The sequence below is a fragment of the Eschrichtius robustus genome, chromosome X (assembly GCF_028021215.1).
Source record: "Eschrichtius robustus isolate mEscRob2 chromosome X, mEscRob2.pri, whole genome shotgun sequence".
NCBI classification, from domain to species: domain Eukaryota; kingdom Metazoa; phylum Chordata; class Mammalia; order Artiodactyla; family Eschrichtiidae; genus Eschrichtius; species Eschrichtius robustus.
The window spans coordinates 47,399,802-47,424,343 of record NC_090845.1 but is presented as its reverse complement, the minus strand read 5'-3'; the positions used below and the strand labels follow the sequence as shown (position 1 = coordinate 47,424,343).

The 24,542-nt window shown below is 37.8% G+C and overlaps 1 pseudogene; it reads left to right on the top strand.

Moving 5' to 3' along the window:
* Positions 1-24,542, top strand: part of LOC137756308 (centromere protein V-like protein 3) — a 100,589-nt pseudogene that overhangs the window by 2,483 nt on the left and 73,564 nt on the right.

Here is a 24,542-nt window from a genome sequence, read left to right as displayed (position 1 = left end):
GTCCTAGATACGGCCTTCAGAGAAGAAAAAGGAATCCAAATTGGAAAAGAAGAAGTAAAACTGTCACTGTTTGCAGATGACATGCTACTATACATAGAGAATCCTAAAACTGCCACCAGAAAACTACTAGAGCTAATCAATGAATTTGGTAAAGTTGCAGGATACAAAATTAATGCACAGAAATCTCTTGCATTCCTACTAATGATGAAAAATCTGAAAGAGAAATTAAGGAAACACTCTCATTTACCATTGCAACAAAAAGAATAAAAAACCTAGGAATAAACCTACCTAGGGAGACAAAAGATCTGTATGCAGAAAACTATAAGACACTAATGAAAGAAATTATAGATGATACAAACAGATGGAGAGATATACCATATTCTTGGATTGGAAGAATCAATATTGTGAAAATGACTCTACTACCCAAAGTAATCTACAGATTCAATGGAATCCCTATCAAATTACCAACGGCATTTTTTACAGAACTAGAACAAAAAATCTTAAAATTTGTATGGAAACACAAAAGACCCCGAATAGCCAAAGTGGTCTTGAGGGAAGAAAACGGAGCTGGAGGAATCAGACTCCCTGACTTCAGACTATACTAAGAAGCTACAGTAACCAAGACAATATGATACTGGCACAAAGACTGAAATATAGATCAATGGAACAGGATAGAAAGCCCAGAGATAAACCTACGCACCTATGGTCAACTAATCCATGACAAAGGAGGCAAGGATATACACTGGAGAAAAGATAGTCTCTTCAATAAGTGGTGCTGGGAAAACTGGACAGCTACATGAAAAAGAATGAAATTAGGACTCTCCCTAACACCATACACAAAAATAAACTCAAAATGGATTAGAGACCTAAATGTAAGACTGGACACTATAAAACTCTTAGAGGAAAACATAGGAAGAACACTCTTTGACATAAATCACAGCAAGGACTTTTTGGATCCACCTCATAGAGTATTGGAAATAAAAACAAAAATAAACAAATGGGATCTAATGAAACTTAAAAGCTTTTGCACAACAAAGGAAAGTACAAACAAGACGAAAAGACAACCCTCAGAATGGGAGAAAATATGTGCAAACGAATCAATGGACAAAGTATTAATCTCCAAAATATATAAACAGCTCATACAGCTCAATATTAAAAAAACAAACAACCCAATCCAAAAATGGGCAGAAGACCTAAATAGACATTTCTCCAAAGAAGACATACAGATTGCCAAGAAGCACATGAAAAGCTACTCAACATCACTAATTAGCAGAGAAATGCAAATCAAAACTACAGTGAGATATCACCTCACACCAGTTAGAATGGGCATCATCAGAAAATCTACAAACAACAAATGCTGGAGAGGGTCTGGAGAAAAAGGGACCCTCTTGCACCATTGGTGGGAATGTAAATTGATACAGCCACTATGGAGAACAATATGGAGGTTCCTTAAAGAACTAAAAATAGAATTACCATATGACCCAGTAATCCCACTACTGGGCATGTACCCAGAGAAAACCGTAATTCAAAAAGACACATGCACCCCAATGTTCATTGCAGCACTATTTACAATAGCCAGCACATGGAAGCAAGCTAAATGCCCATCTACAGACGAATGGATAAAGAAGATGTGGTATATATACACAATGGAATATTCCTCAGCATAAAAAGGAACGAAATTGGGTCATTTGTAGAGACGTGGAATGATCTAGAGACTGTCATACAGAGTGAAGTAAGTCAGAAAGAGAAAAACAAATATCGTATATTAACGCATATACGTGGAACCTAGAAAAATGTACAGATGAACTGGTTTGCAGAGCAGAAATTGAGACACAGATGTAGAGAGCATACGTATGGCCACCAAGGGGGGAAAGTTGTGGTGGTGGGGGTGGAGTGATGAATTGGGAGATTGGATTGACATATATACACTAATATGTATAAAATGGATAACTTATCAGAACCTGCTGTGTAAAAAAATAAATAAAATAAAATTCATAAATTCAAAAGAAAAAAAATGATCAGGAGAGATATTGTGTCATTATGTGGATTTTGAATATTTGATAAAACTCTATAGGACTACTTACTTCAGTGAGGTGACTTTTGCAAAAGAACATTTATCACTGTTTTGATTTTTCATGATCTACTCATGTTTTCCACTTATGTCAATTTTGAATGTTCATTTTTTAATCAAGAATATTATCCATTTTATGTATATTTTCAAATTTACTGGCAGATGAAAAAGAAGTGCTCTTTTATTTCCCAGAACACATGGGATTTTTAAGCTATGTATTATCATTGATTTCAAATTTCATTGCAGTCTGATCCAATAACATAGCTTTTATATATAAGTTCTGTAAAATTGTTGAGAATTATTTTATGATCTCTACATGGTCATTTTTTTAATTTGTGTTTGATACAAGTACATTTTCTATTGAGGTATAAAATTCCACTTTTAAAATCATATTATCCAAATGTTATTGTTGCTTATTTTTATATGCATGTCTCAAAAGTTCTGAAAGGACTGTATGATATCTCAAAAGTATAGGGTTTTTTTCTGTATCCTTTCAATTTTTACTTTACCTCAAGGATATAACATTGCTTTTATGTACCTGACACTTAAAATGACATCTCTTGTTGCATAATATGGGAGAGGGAGAAACCTAGTATGTGGCCATAAAAAGTGTTGGGTGGGAGGAAAAAAATGACAGCATCATCCCTGGTTCAGTATACGAGTGTTTATCACGTATTATTGAGTTTATAAAAGATGTAATAGAATTAGCCTACCTTCTGCAATAGTTAACATTCTGGGCTTAGAGGACAACAATAATCCTGAAATCAATTTCAAAATAAATATAAAGGCATTAAAAAAAGGTCAAGATGGAATAGTTTTCAAAGTAAGGTGCAGAAAGGCAAGAAACGTGGAACAGTTGAATGAGATACAAGGGAAACAAAAAATAAAATAAAACAAAATAAATTGCCAGACATAAACACTAGCATACCAATAGTTACAATAAGGTAAATTGACTAAATGAATAAATTAAAAGGTAGATATTGGCAGTATCAGTAAGACACGCAACCTAACATTACAATGTTTATATGAAAATCATTTCAATTTCAATGGTATAGGTAAATTAAACATAAAAAGGATAGAAAATGTCATATCATGTAAACATTCATTATAAAACAAGTGTGTTTGTCAGGTCTGCCCACTGTAATGTTACCTTCCCCCCCTTTCCATACTGTACCCTTTGGGAAGAATGACTATGGGCAGTCCACACTTAAGGAGTGAAGACTTATGCTCTACCACCTTGAGGGCATAGTATTTACATAAAATATTTGGAATTCTAATGCACAAGAGATTTGTCTCTCTCCATTTATTAATTTATTCAGGCATTACTTCTATCAGTATGGACTCATGGATTTTTTATACTATGAATTACAATAATCCAACACTATTTTTTTAAACATCTTTATTGGAGTATAATTGCTTTAAAATGGTATGTTAGTTTCTGCTTTATAACAAAGTGACTCAGCTATACATATACATATATCCCCATATCCCCTCCCTCTTGCATCTCCCTCCCACCCTCTTTCTCCCACCCCTCTAGGTGGTCACAAAGCACCGAAATGATCTCTCTGTGCTATGCGGCTGCTTCCCACTAACTATCTATTTTACATTTGGTAGTGTGTATATGTACATGCCACTCTCTCACTTTGTCCCAGTTTACCCTTCCCCCTCCCCGTGTCCTCATGTCCTTTGTCTGGTTGCTTAAATTTCTATTTGGGCCATAAAGACAAAACAAAACAAAAAGCAGGAGTGTCTATATTAATTACATAATGTAGACTTCATTGCAAAGAAAATTAGTAGAGATCAAAACAAAACATTATATAATAATAAAAGAATCAATCCTCCAAAAAGTCTTTCCTGATCCTATCCACTGCTCCTATTAGTGTGTGTGGGTCTTTCTCTGTGTTTCAGACCCACCTGACCTTACTCCTGTCAGAGCAAACATCACGCTATTTTGGTAATTATATATTTTTATAACTGACCCTAATAGATTGTAAGTGCTTTGGAAAGCCTTATCCATCTCCACATCATCAGACTCCAACATGGTACCTGGTGCCCAGCAGGTGCTCAGTAAATTATTGCCTTACTGAGGTAGAAGATAGATAGGCCCCAGGCTGAGCAGCTGCAACTGGTTTCCTGCTGCCCTGAGACCAAAAATAGGCACAAATGAGATGACTGGCCAAAGACAACCCAGAAAACTACCCCCATATGAGCAACCTAAGCTGCCCCTATTACACACAACTCACTCCAAATTCACCTGTGTGCTCTTCCATAAGTACTTTGCTTCTAATAACTGTTGTCTCTATTTCACAATCTTGGTCTCTTTGCTGAATTCTTTCTTCAAAGAAGACAATGATTGGGGTCCTTCTTCCAGCCATCTCACCAGCGGAATCATTACCACTGAAATTCAAGCAGTAAAGGTTGTTTCTCTTTTTTTTTAATTGAAGTATAGTTGATTTACAATATTATGTTAGCTTCAGATGTAGAGCAAAGTGATTCATTTATACATATATATACATATTTTTTCAGATTCTTTTCCATTATAACTTATTACAAGATATTGATTGTAGTTCCCCATGCTATAAAATAAATACTTGTGTTTTTTTAATCTATTTTATGTATAGTGGTGTGTATCTGTAAATCCTATACTCCTAATTTATTCTTCCCTTCCTTTCCCCTTTGGTGACCCTAAGTTTGTTTTCTAAGTCTGTGTGTCTATTTCTGCTTTGTAAATAAATTCATTTGCATTATTTTTTTGATTCCACATATAAGTGATATCATATAATATTTGTCTTTCTCTCTCTGACTTACTTTACTCAGTATGATAATCTCTAGGTCCATTCAAGTTGATGAAAATGGCAATATTTCATTCTTTTTTATGGCTGAGTAATATTCCTGTGCAGGAGGAATCAGCACCAGACACTTCCTCATCCCAGCATCATGCTTCATCTTCCTCCTGGGTTCTGAGAGCATCACCAGGCACGGATCCCTCACACACAGAGTGCTGCACAGCTTCTGCAACAGGTGCAGGGTGCAGAGTTTCCACACATCAGTCTCTAACCCCCAGAGTTTACGGCATCACCCTGCACTGCCTGGACACAGACACCGTGTGCAGCATGGTCGTCAAAGAGGTCACCATTAGCGATGTGGGGGAGGAGGCCATGAAGGAGCACAAAGCCGTCCAAAGTGGGTCCACCAAGTGAGCCCCTGCCTCTCTTCCTGAGGAGGGGCAGGCACTGGGCCCACAACACACCTGAATCAGAAGGGAACTACCTCAGTGCTTGTCAAAGACAGTGTGTGAAAGAGGTCTGTTTCTGGACTGGTGAACCCATGATGTTGCTCCAAGCTTCTACCCCTTCCCTGCCAGTATTTTTCAAGGGACTTGCTCATAATAATAATAATAATAACAAAAAACCTGAGCATGAATTTGTCTGGATACAACGATAATAATTTTCCAGTCCAATCAGCAAGTAGTGGCTCTACTTTTTCAAGTAGTCTTTTACATCACCCAGTTCTCACAAATCACTTGCAGATTGTTCATATGTATTGTACAGTTATGGCGCTATTGTGAACAGAATTCTCTTTAGCAGTTGCATCTGGTACATAGGACTACTACATCCAAATGGTTTCCTAAACATTTTTAGGACGTTTTCTATTGCTTATCCCTGTGTTTGTTCTAGGTAGGCACTCACATTTTTGCTACTTAGACATAGGCTTTATTTTCAGCTATATTGTTTATTTAATGCATTTTATATAGTATGTTTAAGATTCATTAGTGTCACATACCTCATTGTACTTATTTTTCAAATGATGTTGTTATTTTGCTTGGTTTTGTTTTGGAATCTGTCTCTGGGTAGGGGGACAAGGAGACGGAAGGGTGAGAGAGATGTCTGTGTACTGTACGCCATGTTTGATGTTCTGAAATTCCTACCTTGTACATGTGCTAAGTATTCAGAAATTAGTAAATACTTTTAAAATGAGATTAGGTATTTTGATTTATATACAACAGGGCTTGTCTATGGGAATGGTTGGCTGTTCAATGTATTTGGTCTCAGATTATTTGAGAAAATGGTGGTGTCCAGATCCTCTAAATTCTTGAAAAGGAGAAATAGCAGAATGTTTACAGATTCAAACTCTGGGGCAGGCTACCTGTGTTTGAATCCAGGCGCTGCTACCTACTACTTAAATGACATGTCAAGTTGCTTAAACTCTGTACTCCTCAACTTTATCTTCTGTAAATAATGTTAACAACTAACAGTTTTGTCTTCAGGGTAGCATAGTACTTTGTACTTACTAAGTTGTTAATGATTGCTTGTTTTCTTTTTTCCACTGATTTAAAATCTCAAAACCTCCTCCTATCAAGTCATCCCACAATGTAGGAGCATCTCCATGATAGCTGAGATTTAGCCATAATATTTACACCATCTCATGCTGGGTTAATATTTAGAGCAGAAGGCACAATGATACTAGGTGAAAGTAATTAATATGGCAATATTTTAAAATCCTAAACCCAGACAGAAATCAGGAGGAGGCAATTGTTTCCATAAAGATCATTTAGAGGGCAACAAGGAGGTACTCTCAGAAAAACTGAAAGGAAATAAGATTTTTCTCTACATGTGAAACACAAAAATCAGAGCAAAGATATTCAAATTTTCTTTAAGGAATTAGACATATTCACAGTGTGATTGCATGTATAAAAAGATTTTTGAAAACAAGCAATACTAAACTGTATTGTTTAGATGTATATATGGTTGGACAACTCTAATGAACTGCAAGAAAATAATTTAAACAAGGATCTGATTAGGGCTTAAGTCTATGGAGGAGGGATGGTTTTATGACTTGAGTGGGGAACATGTCATATGTTTCTGTTACTCTTGCTATATAGCAAACTACCCCAAACTTAGTCCACAAAAAAAAAAACAAAAACATTTTATTATTTGCTTGGAGTTTCAGAGTAAGTAATTCAGAAAAAGCATAGTGGATATGACTTGTTTCATATGATGTCTGTAGCCTCAGTGGGAAAAAACCAAATGGCTGGGGGCTGGAACCATCTGAAGGCTCATTCATTTGCATGGCTGGCACCTGTATTGAGAACACTGGAAGACTAGGACTGACAAATAGAGTGCCTTCATATTACGTCTCAGTGTAATTTGGCTCCCTCACAGCATGACAGGCTTCACAGTAGTCAGGCTTCATATTTCATAATTCAGGCTCCAAACAAGACCGTTCCAGTAAATGAGGTAGATGTGGCATCACTTTGTATGATCAAGACTCAAAAGTCATGTCATATCACTTCTGTCATACTCTATGAATTACAAGTGAGTCACAAGCCCTTTCAGATTCAAGTAGAGGAATTAGACTTCATCTCTTAAGGCAGAGAGATGGTAACTTTTATAAGAGCATGAGAGGTGGAAGATATCATTGTGGCCATCTTTGGAAAATCCAGTCATTCACAGTGGGTTTTTAGGTAGCTCTTTATGCTTTATTCAGCTGTTTTCTGTATAATTATTTAACGGTTCACATAGAGTTTAGGTACAATTAGTGTATGATTTAATTAACAATATAAAAAAGGGTGATTCTGACTCTAATCTCAGAGCAAGATCAAGACCAGGCTACATGTATTACTGGAGTTACAGAGAGAATATGACAGCCAGAAGGAGGCTGGTTGGTTAGGCCTAAAGGAAACCTTGGAAATGCCCATATAAGAACAGTCCAGGGTAGAAAAAGTCTTGTCCAGAGGATTATAAATATTCCTCATCTCACTGGAAAAGTTTAACCTATTACTACTTGGACCTATTGGACTACCTTGACATGATGTCACTGAATGACACTTACTCTGTCCTTTCTAAGTGTTCATTCACTCCAAAAATATTTACCGAGTGTTTATCATGTACTAAATAGAATGTTAGAAGGACTCAAGGCTATCGGAAAAAAGTGGAGATAGATAAAGATGCTCAAGTACCAATGCTTAGGGTAAATATTAAATGAGTGTTGGGTTAGACAAACTTAGAAAGTCCATAATGACCACAAAGAAAAATATCTATAGAATACACACAAAAGGAAATGAGAAGGAAATGAAAGTATGTCACTACAAAAAAAAAATAAACTAAATATAAAGGAAGGCAATACAGGCAGAAATCAGAGACATTAAAAGCTATAAGATGCACAGAAAACAATTAACAAAATGGCAATTCTAAGTCCTTCCTTATCAGTAATTCTTAAAATGTTAATGGATTAAACTTGTCAATCAAAAGACATATTGGAAGAATGGATTTTAAAAGAAGATTCAACTATATGCTGTCTACAAGAGATTCACTTTAGCTCTAAGAATATCCACAGGTTGAAAGTAAAATGATTGAAGAAGATATCCCATGCAAGTAGTAAAGCAAAGAGAGCATGGGTGGCTATATTAATATCAGATAAAATATACTTTATGTCAAAAACTGTCACAAAAGACAAAGAGGTACATTATGTAATGATAAAAGGGTCAGTTCACCAAGAAGGTATAACAATTTTAAATATACATATATCAAAGACCAGATCTATTAATATATGAGGCAAATAATGACAGAATTGAAGGGATAAATAGGCAGCTTTTTAATAATAGTAGGATATTTAAGTACCCATCTTTCAATAATGGATAGTACAAACAGGCAAAAAATCAATGAGGAAACAGAGACCTTGAATAAAACTATAGACCAATTGGACCTAATAGTCATATACAGAACATTCCACCACCAACATCAGAAAACACATTTTTATGAAGTTTACATGGAACAGTTCTCCAGGATAGACTATATGTTAGTCCCCAAAACAAGTCTTAGTAAATTTTAAAAGATTAAACTCATACAAATTATCTTTTCCAATCACAATGGAATGAAACTATAAGTCAATAGCAGAAGGAAAACATAAAAATTCACAAATATGTGGAAATTAAATACTACACACTTAAACAACAAATGGGTCAAAGAAGAACACAAGGAAAATTAGCAAATACCTTGAAACAAATGAAAACAAAAATACAGCATAGAAAAACACAGGTTGAGGTAAAGTAGTGCTAAGAGGGAAATTTATAGCTATAAATGCATCCATTAAAAAAGAGGAAAGATCTCAAATCAACAGCCTGACTTTACACTTTATGGAACTAGAAAAATAAGGACAAACTACATCCAAAACTAGCAGAATGAAGGAAATAACAAAGATTAGAGAAGAGAGAAATGGCTAGATAATCAACAGAACCAAGTGTTGGTTCTCTGGAAAGATCAACAAAGTTGACAAATTTTTAACTAGATTGACTATGAAAAAAAGAGCACTCAAATAATTAAAATCAGAAAAGAAAGAGGGCACATTTCAACCTATTTTGCAGAAATAAAAAGTACTATAAAAGAATACTATAGGGCTTCCCTGGTGGCGCAGTGGTTGAGAATCTGCCTGCCAATGCAGGGGACACGGGTTCAAGCCATGGTCTGGGAAGATCCCACATGCCGTGGAGCAACTAGGCCCGTGAGCCACAACTACTGAGCCTGCACGTCTGGAGCCTGTGCTCTGCAACAAGAGAGGCCGCGACAGGGAGAGGCCCGCACACCGCGATGAAGAGTGGCCCCCGCTCGCCGCAATTAGAGAAAGCCCTCGCACAGAAACGAAGACCCAACACAGCCAAAAATAAATAAATAAATTTATTAAAAAAAAAGAATACTATAAAGAATTGTACACCAACAAACTGGATAATCTCGATGCAACAGATAAATTATTTAAAATACACAACCTATGAAGACTGAATCATGAAGAAATAGAAAATCTGAACAGATCAATAACTGGCAATGAGATTGAATCAGTGATAGAAAATCTCCCAACACAGAAAAGCCCAGGAACAATGGCTTCATTGGTGAATTCTACCAAACATTTAAAGAATTAACATGAATCCTCCTCAAACACTTGCCCAAAAAAATGGAAGAGAAGGGAACATTTCCAGCTTCATTATATGAAGCCCGCAATATCCTGACACCACAGCTAAAGACATTAAAAGAAAAGAAAATGACAGATCAATATCTCTCATGAATATTAATGTAAAAATCCAGAATAATATACAAGCAAATAGAGTTCAACAGCACATTAAAATGATTATACACCATGACCAAGTAGGATTGATTCCTGGAATGCAAGGATGTTTCAATACAGGAAAATAAATCAAAGTAATTCACCACATTGAGAGAATGAAGAAAAAATTACCACATAATAATATCAATTATACAGAAAAATCATTTGAGTAAACCAATACTTCATAATTAATGCACTCAACAAACCAGGAACAGAAGGAAACTACCTCAACATTTTAAAGGTCATATATGAAAAGCCCACAGCTACCATCATACTCAGTGATGAAAGACTGAATGCTTGGCCCCCTAAGATCAGGAACAAGATCAAGAGGACTGCTTTCATCACTTATATTTAATATAGTACTGGAACTCCTAGCAAGAGCAACTTTGTAAGAAAAAAAAAGGGATCCAAATTAGAAAGGAAGAAGTAAAATTATCTCTGTTTGTTGATAACATGATCTTATATGTACAAAACTCAAGATTCCACAAAAAATTATTAGAACTAACCAATGAATTTATCAAAATTGCAGGATACAAAATAACCCTCAAAAAACTGTTATGTTTCTAATACACTAACAATTAAAAAAATCTAAAAAGGAAATCAAGAAAACAATCCCATTTACAATATAGCATCAAAAATAACAAAATATTAAGAAAAAAAATTACCAAGGAGCTGAAAAACTTGTACACTGAAAACACAAAGCATTGCTGAAAGAAATTAAAGAAGCACACACAAAAAATGGAAAGACTTCCATATTCATGAATTGGAGGACAATATTATTAAGCTATCAATACTACCTAATGTGATCTAAAGATTTAACACAATTGCTATCAAACTCCTAATGGCAATTTTTTGCAGAAATAGAAAAATCTATGATAAAATTCATGGGGAATCTCAGGGGACTCCTAATAGCCAAAACAATGTTTAAAAGAGACCAAATTTTGATGACTCACAATTCCTGATTTCAAAATTTACTACAAAGCTACAATAGTCAAATCAGTGTGATATTGGCATAAAGACAGACATATTGACCAATGGAATAGAATGGAGACTCCAGAAATAAACCTGAGTCTATTTGGTCAAACCACTTTCAACAAGTGTGCCAAGACCATTCAATAGGGAAAGGGGAGTCTTTTAAACAAATGGTTCTTGGAAAATTCAATACTCCCATGCAAAAGAATGAAGAGGGTCTCTTACCTTACATAAAAATTAACTCAAAATGGATCAATGACCTAAGCATAAAAAATAAAACTATAAAACTCTAATATGAAAACATAGGGGAAAATCTTCATAACACTAGATTTGGAAATTATTTTTTTTAACATCTTTATTGGAGTATAATTGCTTTACATTGTTGGGTTAGATTCTGTTGTATAACAAAGTAAATCAGCTATATGCATATGTATATCCCCTTATCCCCTCCCTCTTCCGTCTCCCTCACACCCTCCTTATCCCACCCATCTAGGTGGTCACAAACCACCAAGTTGATCTCCCTGTGCCATGCAACTGCTTCCCACTAGCTATCTATTTTACATTTGGTAGTGTATATATGTCAATGCTACTCTCTCATTCGTCCCAGCTTATTCTTCCTCCTCACCGTGTCCTCAGGTCCATTCTCTACATCTGTGTCTTTATTCCAGTCCTGTCCTTAGGTTCATCAGAACCTTTTTTTTTATTCCATATATATGTGTTAGCATAAAATATTAGTTTTTCTCTTTCTGACTTACTTCACTCTCTATGACAGACTCCATGTCCATCCACCTCATTACAAATAACTCAACTTCGTTTCTTTTTATGGCTGAGTAATATTCTATTGTATATATGTGCCACATCTTCTTTATCCATTCATCTGTTGATGGACATTTAGGTTGCTTCCATGTCCTGGCTATTGTAAATAGAGCTGCAATGAACATTTTGGTACATGACTCTTTTTGAATTATGGTTTTCTCAGGGTATATGCCCAGTAGTGGGATTGCTGGGTCGTATGGCAGTTCTATTTTTAGTTTTTTAAGGAACCTCCATACTGTTCTCCATAGTGGCTGTATCAATTTACATTCCCACCAACAGTGCAAGAGGGTTCCCTTCTCTCCACACCCTCTCCAGCATTTATTGTTTGTAGATGTTTTGATGATGGCCATTCTGACCGGTGTGAGATGATATCTCATTGTAGCGTGGATTTGAATTTCTTTTTTTTTTTTTTTTAAACATCTTTATTGAAGTATAATTGCCTTACAATGGTGTGTTAGCTTCTGCTTTATAACAAAGTGAATCAGTTATACATATACAATATGTTCCCATTTCTCTTCCCTCTTGCATCTCCCTCCCTCCCACCCTCCCCATCCCACCCCTCTAGGTGGTCAAAAAGCACTGAGCTGATCTCCCTGTGCTATGCGGCTGCTTCCCACTAGTTATCTATTTTACATTTGGTAGTGTATATATGTCCATGACACTCTCTTACCCTGTCACATCTCACCCCACCCCCTCCCCATATCCTCAAGTCCATTCTCTAGTAGGTCTGTGTCTTTATTCCCGTCTTGCCACTAGGTTCTTCATGGCCTTTTTTTTTTTTTTTTTTTTTTTCCTTAGATTCCGTATATATGTGTTAGCATACTGTATTTGTTTTTCTCTTTCTGACTTACTTCACTCTGTATGACAGACTCTAACTCCATCCACCTCATTACAAATACCTCCATTTCATTTCTTTTTATGGCTGAGTAATATTCCATTGTATATATGTGCCACATCTTCTTTATCCATTCATCTGTCGATGGACATTTAGGTTGCTTCCATGTCCTGGCTATTGTAAATAGAGCTGCAATGAACATTTTGGTACATGACTCTTTTTGACCTATGGTTTTCTCAGGGTATATGCCCAGTATTGGGATTGCTGGGTCGTATAGTAGTTCTATTTGTAGTTTTTTCAGGAACCTCCATACTGTTCTCCATAGTGGCTGTATCAATTTACATTCCCACCAACAGTGCAAGAGTGTTCCCTTTCCTCCACACCCTCTCCAGCATTTATTCTTTCTAGATTTTTTGATGATGGCCATTCTGACCGGTGTGAGATGATATCTCATTGTAGTTTTGATTTGCATTTCTCTAATGATTAATGATGTTGAGCATTCTTTCATGTGTCTGTAGGCCATCTGTATATCTTCTTTGGAGAAATGTCTATTTAGGTCTTCTGCCCATTTTTGGATTGGGTTGTTGGTTTTTTTTTTATTGAGCTGCATGAGCTGCTTGTAAATCTTGGAGATTAATCCTTTGTCAGTTGCTTCATTTGCAAATATTTTCTCCCATTCTGATGGTTGTCTTTTGGTCTTGTTTATGGTTTCCTTTGCTGTGCAAAAGCTTTTAAGTTTCATTAGGTCCCATTTGTTTATTTTTGTTCTTATTTCCATTTCTCTGGGAGCTGGGTCAAAAAGAATCTTGCTGTGATGTATGTCATAGAGTGTTCTGCCTATGTTTTCCTCTAAGAGTTTGATAGTGTCTGCCCTTACACTTAGGTCTTTAATCCATTTTGAGTTTATTTTTGTGCATGGTGTCAGGGAGTGTTCTAATTTCATACTTTTACATGTACCTGTCCAATTTTCCCAGCACCACTTATTGAAGAGGCTGTCTTTTCTCCACTGTATATTCTTGCCACCTTTATCAAAGATAAGGTGACCATATGTGTGTGGGTTTATCTCTGGGCTTTCTATCCTGTTCCATTGATCTATATTTCTGTTTTTGTGCCAGTACCAAACTGTCTTGATTACTGAAGCTTTGTAATATAGTCTGAAGTCAGGGAGCCTGATTCCCCCAGCTCCATTTTTCGTTCTCAAGATTGCTTTGGCTATTCGGGGTCTTTTGTGTTTCCATACAAATTGTGAAATTTTTTGTTCTAGTTCTGTGAAAAATGCCAGTGGTAGTTTGATAGGGACTGCATTGAATCTGTAGATTGCTTTGGGTAGTAGAGTCATTTTCACAATGTTGATTCTTCCAATCCAGGAACATGGTATATCTCTCCATCTATTTGTATCATCTTTAATTTCTTTCATCAGTGTCTTATAATTTTCTGCATACAGGGCTTTTGTCTCCTTAGGTAGGTTTATTCCTAGATATTTTATTCTTTTTGTTGCAATGGTAAATGGGAGTGTTTTCTTAATTTCACTTTCAGATTTTTCGTCATTAGTGTATAGAAATGCAAGAGATTTCTGTGCATTAATTTTGTATCCTGCTACTTTACCAAATTCATTGATTAGCTCTAGGAGTTTTCTGGTAGCATCTTTAGGATTCTCTATGTATAGTATCATGTCATCTGCAAATAGTGACAGCTTTACTTCTTCTTTTCCGATTTGGATTCCTTTTATTTCTTTGTCTTCTCTGATTGCTGTGGCTAGCACTTCCAAAACTATGTTGAATAATAGTGGTGAGAGTGGGCAACCTTGTCTTGTTCCTGATCTTAGTGGAAATGGTTTCAGTTTTTCACCATTGAGGACAATGTTGGCTGTGGGTTTGTCATATATGGCCTTTATTATGTTGAGGAAAGTTCCCTCTATGCCTACTTTCTGCAGGGCTTTTATCATAAATGGATGTTGAATTTTGTCGAAAGCTTTCTCTGCATCTATTGAGATGATCATATGGTTTTTCTCCTTCAATTTGTTAATATGGTGTATCACATTGATTGATTTGCGTATATTGAATAATCCTTGCATTCCTGGGATAAACCCCACTTGATCATGGTGTATGATCCTTTTAATGTGCTGTTGGATTCTGTTTGCTAGTATTTTGTTGAGGATTTTTGCATCTATGTTCATCAGTGATATTGGCCTGTAGTTTTCTTTCTTTGTGACATCTTTGTCTGGTTTTGGTATCAGGGTGATGGTGGCCTCGTAGAATGAGTTTGGGAGTGTTCCTCCCTCTGCAATATTTTGGAAGAGTTTGAGAAGGATAGGTGTTAGCTCGTCTCTAAATGTTTGATAGAATTCACCTGTGAAGCCATCTGGTCCTGGGCTTTTGTTTGTTGGAAGGTTTTTAATCACAGTTTCAATTTCAGTGCTTGTGATTGGTCTGTTCATATTTTCTATTTCTTCCTGGTTCAGTCTCGGCAGTTTGTGCATTTCTAAGAATCTGTCCATTTCTTCCAGGTTGTCCATTTTATTGGCATAGAGTTGCTTGTAGTAATCTCTCATGATCTTTTGTATTTCTGCAGTGTCAGTGGTTACTTCTCCTTTTTCATTTCTAATTCTATTGATTTGAGTCTTCTCCCTTTTTCTCTTGATGAGTCTGGCTAATGGTTTATCAATTTTGTTTATCTTCTCAAAGAACCAGCTTTTAGTTTCATTGATTTTTGCTATTGTTTCCTTCATTTCTTTTTCATTTATTTCTGACCTGATCTTTATAATTTCTTTCCTTCTGCTGGCTTTGGGGTTTTTTTGTTCTTCTTTCTCTAATTGCTTCAGGTGCAAGGTTAGGTTGTTTATTCGAGATGTTTCCTGTTTCTTGAGGTAGGCTTGTATTGCTATAAACTTCCCTCTTAGCACTGCTTTTGCTGCGTCCCATAGGTTTTGGGTCGTCGTATCTCCATTGTCATTTGTTTCTAGGTATTTTTTGATTTCCCCTTTGATTACTTCAGTAATCACTTCGTTATTAAGTAGTGTATTGTGTAGCCTCCATGTGTTTGTATTTTTTACAGATCTTTTCCTGTAATTGATATCTAGTCTCATAGCGTTGTGGTCGGAAAAGATACTTGATACAATTTCAATTTTCTTAAATTTACCAAGGCTTGATTTGTGACCCAAGATATGATCTATCCTGGAGAATGTTCCATGAGCACTTGAGAAAAATGTGTATTCTGTTGTTTTTGGGTAGAATGTCCTATAAATATCAATTAAGTCCATCTTGTTTAATGTATCATTTAAAGCTTGTGTTTCCTTATTTATTTTCATTTTGGATGATCTGTCCATTGGTGAAAGTGGGGTGTTAAAGTCCCCTACTATGATTGTGTTGCTGTCGATTTCCCCTTTTATGGCTGTTAGTATTTGCCTTATGTATTGAGGTGCTCCTATGTTGGGTGCATAAATTTTTACAATTGTTATAGCTTCCTCTTGGATCAATCCCTTGATCATTATATAGTGTCCTTCTTTGTCTCTTGTAATAGTCTTTATTTTAAAGTCTATTTTGTCTGATATGAGAATTGCTACTCCAGCTTTCTTTTGATTTCCATTTGCATGGAATATCTTTTTCCATCCCCTCACTTTCAGTCTGTATGTGTCTCTAGGTCTGAAGTGGGTCTCTTGTAGACAGCATATATATGGGTCTTGTTTTTGTATCCATTCAGCCAGCCTGTGTCTTTTGGTGGGAGCATTTAATCCATTTACATTCAAGGTAATTATCGATATGTATGTTCCTATTCCCATTTTCTTAAATGTTTTTGGTTTGTTATTGTAGGTGTTTTCCTTCTCTTGTGTTTCTTGCCTAGAGAAGTTCCTTTAGCATTTGTTGTAAAGCTGGTTTGGTGGTGCTGAACTCTCTCAGCTTTTGCTTGTCTGTAAAGGTTTTAATTTCTCCATCGAATCTGAATGAGATCCTTGCTGGGTAGAGTAATCTTGGTTGTAGGTTTTTCTCCTTCATCACTTTAAGTATATCCTGCCACTCCCTTCTGGCTTGCAGAGTTTCTGCTGAAAGATCAGATGTTAACCTTATGGGGATTCCCTTGTGTGTTATTTGTTTTTTTTCCCTTGCTGCCTTTAATATGTTTTCCTTATATTTAATTTTTGACAGTTTGATTAATATGTGTCTTGGCGTGTTTCTCCTTGGGTTTATCCTGTATGGGACTCTCTGTGCTTCCAGGACTTGATTAACTATTTCCTTTCCCATATTAGGGAAGTTTTCAACTATAATCTCTTCAAATATTTTCTCAGTCCCTTTCTTTTTCTCTTCTTCTTCTGGGACCCCTATAATTCGAATGTTGGTGCGTTTAATGTTGTCCCAGAGGTCTCTGAGACTGTCCTCAGTTCTTTTCATTCTTTTTTCTTTATCCTGCTCTGTAGTAGTTATTTCCACCATTTTATCTTCCAGGTCACTTATCCTTTCTTCTGCCTCAGTTATTCTGCTATTGATCCCATCTAGAGTATTTTTAATTTCATTTATTGTGTTTTTCATCATTGCTTGGTTCCTCTTTAGTTCTTCTACGTCCTTGTTAAATGTTTCTTGCATTTTGTCTATTCTATTGCCAAGATTTTGGATCATCCTTACTATCATTATTCTGAATTCTTTTTCAGGTAGACTACCTATTTCCTCTTCATTTGTTAAGTCTAGTGTGCTTTGACCCTGCTCCTTCATCTGCTGTGTGTTTTTTTGTCGTCTCATTTTGCTTATCTTACTGTGTTTGGGGTCTCCTTTTCACAGACTGCAGGTTTGTAGTTCCCGTTGTTTTTGGTATCTGTCCCCAGTGGCTAAGTTTGGTTCAGTGGGTTGTGTAGGCTTCCTGGTGTAGGGAACTAGTGCCTGAGCTCTGGTGGATGAGGCTGGATCTTGTCTTTCTGGTGGGCACATCCACGTCTGGTGGTGTATTTTGGGGGTGTCTGTGGCCTTATTATGATTTTAGGCAGCCTCTCTGCTAATGGATGGGGCTGTGTTCCTGTCTTGCTAGTTGTTTGGCATAGGGTGTTCAGCACTGTAGCTTGCTGGTCATTGAGTGATGCTGGGTCTTGATGTTGAGATGGAGATCTCTGAGAGATTTTTACCGTTTGGTATTACGTGGAGCTGGGAGGTCTCTTGTGGACCAGTGTCCTGAAGTTGGCTCTCCCACCTCAGAGGCACGGCCCTGATGCCTGGCTGGAGCACCAAGATCCTTTCGTCCACACGGCTCAGAGTAAAAGGGAGAAAAAATAGAAATAAAGAAAGAAAGAAAGTAAGAAAGGAAGAAAGAAAGAAAGAAAGAAAGAAAGAAAGAAAGAAAGAAAGAAGGAAGGAAAGAAAGAAAGAAAGAAAGAAAGAAAGAAAGAAAGAAAGAAAGGAGGGAGGGAGGGAGGGAGCGAGGGAGGGAGGGAGGGAGGAAAGAAAGAAAGAAAGAAAGAAAGAAAGAAAGAAAGAAAGAAAGAAAGAAAGAAAGAAAGAGGCTATAATATAGTGAAGCAAAATAAAGCTATTGTAAAGCAAAGCTATACAGACAAAATCTCACCCAGAAGCATATACATATACACTCACACACAAAAAAAAAGGAACAGGGGAAAAATTAATATATCCTGCTCCCAAAGTCCACCTCCTGAATTTGGGATGATTCGTTGTCTATTCAGGTATTCAGCAGATGCAGGCACATCAAGTTGTTTGTGGAGTTTTAATCCGCTACTTCTGAGGCTGCTGGGAGAGATTTCCCCTTCTCTTCCCTGTTCGCACAGCTCCTGGGGTTCAGCTTTGGATTTGGACCCGCCTCTGCGTGTAGGTCACCTGAGGGCGTCTATTCCCCGCCCAGACAGAACGGGGTTAAAGGAGCAGCTGCTTCGGGGGCGCTGGCTCACTCAGGCCGCGGGGAGGGAGGGGTACGGAGGAGGCGGGGCGAGCCTGCAGCGTCAGAGGCCGGCGTGACGTTGCACCAGCCTGAGGAGCGCAGTGCGTTCTCCCGGGGAATTTGTCCGGGGATCACGGGACCCTGGCAGTGGCGGGCTGCACCGGCTCCCGGGAGGGGCGGTGTGGAGAGTGACCTGTGCTCACACACAGGCTTTTTGGAGGCGGCAGCAGCAGCCCCAGCGTCTCACGCCTGTCTCTGGGGTCCGCGCTGATCGCCGCGGCTCGCGCCTTTCTCTGGAGTTCGTTTAGGCGGCGCTCTGAATCCCCTCTCCTTGCGCGCAGCGAAACAAAGAGGCAAGAAAAAGCCTCTTGCCTCTTCGGCAGCTGCAGACTTTTTCCCGGGCTCCCTCCCAGCCAGCTGTGGTGCGCTAAACCCTTCAGGCTGTGTTCACGCCGCCAACCCCAGTCTTCTCCCTGCGATCCGACCGAAGCCCGAGCCTCAGCTCCCAGCCCCCGCCCGCCCCGGCGGGGGAGCAGACAAGCCTCTCGGGCTGGTGAGCGCTGCTCGGCGCCGAGCCTCTGTGCGGGAGTCTCTCCGCTTTTTCCTCTGCGCCCCTGTTTCTGTGGGATCCGCGCTGTTAGCTGCGGCTCGCGCCCGTCTCTGAAGTTCGTTTAGGCGGCGCTCTGAATCCCCTCTCCTCGCGCACCAGGAAACAAAGAGGGAAGAAAAAGTCTCTTGCCTCTTCGGCAGCTGCAGACTTTTTCTCGGACTCCCTCCCGGCTAGCTGTGGTGCGCTAACCCCTTCAGGCTGTGTTCACGCCGCCAATCCCAGTCCTCTCCCTGCGATCCGACTGAAGCCCGAGCCTCAGCTCCCAGCCCCCGCCCGCCCCGGCGGGGGAGCAGACAAGCCTCTCGGGCTGGTGAGTGCTGGTCGGCACTGATCCTCTGTGCGGGAATCTCTCTGCTTTGCCCTCCGCACCCCTGTGGCTGCGCTCTCCTCCGTGGCTCCGAAGCTTCCCCCTTCTGCCACCCGCAGTCTCTGCCCGCGAAGGGGCTTCCTAGTGCGTGGAAATCTTTCCTCCTTCACAGCTCCCTCCCACTGGCGCAGGTGCCGTCCCTATTCTTTTGTCTCTGTTATTTCTTTTTTCTCTTTTGCCCTACCCAAGTACGGGGGGAGTTTCTTGCCTTTTTGGAGGTCGGACGTTTTCTGCCAGCGTTCAGTGGGTGTTCTGTAGGAGCAGTTCCACGTGTAGATGTATTTCTACTGTATCTGTGGGAAGGAAGGTGATCTCCGCGTCTTACTCTTCCGCCATCTTCTCTCCTCCCTTGAATTTCTTTAATGATTAGTGATGTTGAGCATCTTTTCATGTGTTTGTTGGCAATCTGCATATCTTTTTTGGAGAAATGTCTATTTAGATCTTCTGCCCTTTTTTGGGCTGGGTTGTTTGTTTTTGTGATATTGAGCTGCATGAGCTGCTTGTATATTTTGGAGATTAATCCTTTGTCAGTTGCTTCATTTGCAAATATTTTCTCCCATTCTGAGGGCTTTCTCTTCATCTTGTTTATGGTTTCCTTTGCTGTGCAAAAGCTTTTAAGTTTCATTAAGTCCCATGTGTTTATTCTTTTTATTTCCTTTTCTCTAGGAGGTGGGTCAAAAAGAATCTTGCTGTGATTTATGTCATAGAGCGTTCTGCCTATGTTTTCTGCTAAGAGTGTGATAGTGTCTGGCCTTACATTTAGGTCTTTAATCCATTTTGAGTTTATTTTTTTGTATGGTGTTAGGAGTGTTCTAATTTCATTCTTTTACGTGTAGCTGTCTAGTTTTCCCAGCACCACTTATTGAGGAGGCTGCCTTTCCTCCACTGTATATGCTTACCTCCTTTATCAAAGATAAGTGACCATATGTGCGTGGGATTATCTCTGGGCTTTGTATCCTGTTCCATTGATCTATATTTCTGTTTTGTGCCAGTACCATACAGTTTTGATTACTGTAGCTTTGTAGTATAGTCTGAAGACAGGGAGCCTGATTCCTCCAGCTCCGTTTTTCTTTCAGAAGAATGCTTTGGCTATTTGGGGTCTTTTGTGTTTCCACACAAATTGTGAAATTTTTTGTTCTAGTTCTTTGAAAAATGCCATTGGTAGTTTGATAGGGATTGCATTGAATCTGTAGATTGCTTTGGGTACTATAGTCATTTTCACAATGTTGATTCTTCCAATCCAAGAACATAGTATATCTCTCCATGTGTTTGTATCATCTTTAATTTCTTTCATCAGTGTCTTACAGTTTTCTGCATATAGGTTTTGTGTCCTTAGGTAGGTTTATTCCTAGATATTTTATTCTTTTTGTTGCAATGGTAAATGGGAGTGTTTCCTTAAATTCTCTTTCAGATTTTTCATCATTAATGTATAAGAATGCAAGAGATTTCTGGGCATTAGTTTTCTGTCTTGCTAGTCTAACAAATTCATTGATTAGCTCTCGTAGTTTTCTGGTAGCATCTTTTGGATTCTCTAGGTATAGTATCATGTCATCTGCAAACAGTGAGAGTTTTATTTCTTCTTTTCAGATTTGGATTCCTTTCATTTCCTTTTCTTCTCTGATGGCTGTAGCTAAAACTTCCAAAACTCTGTTGAATAATAGTGGTGAGAGTGGCATCCTTGTCTTGTTCCTGATTTTAGGGGAAATGGTTTCAGTTTTTCAACATGGAGAATGATGTTGGCTGTGCGGTGTCATATATGACCTTTATTATATTGAGGTAGGTTCCCTCTATGCCTCCTTTCTGGAGTTTTTATCATAAATGGGTGTTGAATTTTGTCAAAAGCTTTTTCTGCATATATTGATATGATCATATGGTTTTTATCCTTCAATTTGTTAATATGGTGTATCACATTGTTTGATTTGCATGTATTGAAGAATCCTTGCATTCCTGGGATACATGCCAGTTGATCTTGGTGTACGATCCTTTTAATGTATTGTTGGATTTTGTTTGCTAGTATTTTGTTGAGGATTTTTGCATCTATGTTCATCAGAGATATTGGCCTGTAGTTTTCTTTTTTTTTTGACATATTTTTCTGGTTTTTGTATCAGGGTGATGGTGGTCTCGTAGAATGAGTTGGGGAGTGTTTCTCCCTCACCTATATTTGGAAGAGTTTGAGAAGGATAGGTATTAGCACTTCTCTAAATATTTGAGAGAGTTCTCTTGTGAAGCCATCTGGTCTTAAGGTTTTGTTTGTTGGAAGATTTTTAATCACAGTTTCAATTTCAGTGGTTCTGTTTGGGCTGTTTATGTTTTCTCTTTCTTCCTGGTTCAGTCTCGGAAGGTTGTGCTTTTTAGGATTTTGTCCATTTCTTCCAGGTTGCCAATTTTATTGGCATATAGTTGCTTGTAGTAATCTTTCATGATCCTCTGTACTTCTGCAGTGTCAGTTGTTACTTCTCCTTTTCAGTATCTAATTCTGTTGATCTGCGTGCTCTCCCTTTTTTTCTTGTTCAGTCTGGCTAATGGTTTATCAATTTTCTTTATCTTTTCAAAAATCCAGCTTTTACTTTTATTGATATTTGTTATTGTTTCCTTCATTTCTTTTACATTTATTTCTGATCTGATCTTTATGATTTCTTTCCTTCTGCTAACTTTCAGGTTTTTTTTGTTCTTCTTTCTCTAATTGCTTCAGGTGTAAGGTTAGGTTGTTTATTTGAGATTTTTCTTGTTTCTTGACATAGGATTGTATTGCTATAAACTTCCCTCTTAGAACTGCTTTTGCTGCATCCCATAGGTTTTAGGTCATCGTGTTTCCATTGCCATTTGTTTTTAGGTATTTTTTGATTTCCTCTTTGATTTCTTCAGTCATCTCTTGGTTATTTAGTAGCATATAGATTAGCCTCCATATGTTTGGGTTTTTTACACTTTTTTTCCTGTAATTGATATCTAGTCTCATAGCATTGTGGTTGGAAAAGATATTTGATACAATTTCAATTTTCTTAAATTTACTGAGGCTTGATTTGTGACCCAAGATATGGTTTTTCCTGGAGAATGTTCCATGAGCACTTGAGAAAAAAGTGTGTTCTGTTGTTTTTGGATGGAATGTCCTATAAATATCCGTTAAGTCCATGTTGTTTAATGTGTCATTTTAAGCTTGTGTTTCCTTATTTATTTTCATTTTGGATGATCTGTCCATTAGTGGAAGTGGGGTGTTAAAGTCCCCTACTATTATTGTGTTACTGTTGATTTCCCCTTTATGGCTGTTAGTATTTGGTTTATGTATTCAGGTGTTCCTATGTTGGGTGCATAAATATTTACAATTGTTATATCTTCTTCTTGGATTGACCCTTTGATCATTATGTAGTGTCCTTTTTGTCTCTTGTACTAGTCTTTATTTTAAAGCCTATTTTGTCTGATATGAGAATTGCTACTCCAGCTTTCTTTTGATTTCCATTTGCATGGAATATCTTTTTCCATCCCCTCACTTTCAGTCTGTATGTGTCCCTAGGTCTGAAGTGGGTCTCTTGTAGACAGCATATATACGGGTCTTGTTTTTGTATCCATTCAGCCAATCTATGTCTTTTGGTTGGCGTATTTAATACATTTACATTTAAGGTAATTATTGATATGTATGTTCCTATTACCATTTTCTTAATTGTTTTGGGTTTATTATTGTAGGTCTTTTCCTTCTCTTCTGTTTCCTGCCTAGAGAAGTTCCTTTAGCATTTCTTGTAAAGCTGGTTTGGTGGTGTTGAATTCCCTTTGCTTTTTCTTCTCTGTAAAGGTTTTAATTTCTCCATCGAATTTGAATGAGATCCTTGCTGGGTAGAGTAATCTTGGTTGTAGGTTTTTCCCTTTCCTCACTTTAAATATGTCCTGCCACTCCCTTCTGGTTTGCAGAGTTTCTGCTGAAAGTTCAGCTGTTAACCTTATGGGGATTACCTTGTATGTTATTTGTTGTTTTTCCCTTGCTGCTTTTAATATGTTTTCTTTGTATTTAATTTTTTATAGTTTGATTAATATGTGTCTTGGCATGTTTCTCTTTGGGTTTATCCTGTATGGTACTCTCTGTGCTTCCTGGACTTGATTGACTAATTCCTTTCCCATGTTAGGGATGTTTTGGAGTATAATCTCTTCAAATATTTTCTCAGCCCCTTTCTTTTTCTCTGCTTCTTCTGGGACCCCTATAATTCAAATGTTGTTGTGTTTAATGTTGTCCCAGAGGTCTCTGAGACTGTCCTCAATTCTTTTCATTCTTTTTTCTTTACTCTGCCCCCTGGCAGTTATTTCCACCATTTTATCTTCTAGCTCACCTATTTGTTCTTCTGCCTCAGTTATTCTGTTATTGATTCCTTCTAGAGTATTTTTAATTTCAGTAATTGTGTTGTTCATCATTGTTTGTTTGCTGTTTAGTTCTTCTAGATCCTTGTTAAATGTTTCTTGTATTTTCTCCATTCTATTTCTGAGATTTTGGATCATCTTTACTATCATTACTCTGAATTCTTTTTCAGGTAGGTTGCTTATTTTGTCTTCATTTATTTGGTTTTGCAGGTTTTTACCTTGCTTCTTCGTCTGTAACATTTTTTTTTTCATTTCACTTTTTTATTGTTGGGTGGTGCTGTATTCCTGTCTTACTGGTTGTTTGGCTTGAGTCGTCCAGTACTGGAATTTGCAGGCAGTTGGACAAAGCTGGGTCTTGGTGCTGAGATGAGGACCTCCATGAGGCCTCACTCCGATTGATATTCCCTGGGGTCTGAGTTTCTCTGTTAGTCCAGCAGTTTGAACTCAGTGCTCCCACCACGGGAGCTTGGCCTGACTTCCAGCTTGGGAACCAAGATCCCACAAGCTTCGTGGCACGGTAAAAAAAAAAAAAGTAAGAAAGAAAGGAAAAAGGAGCACTACAATA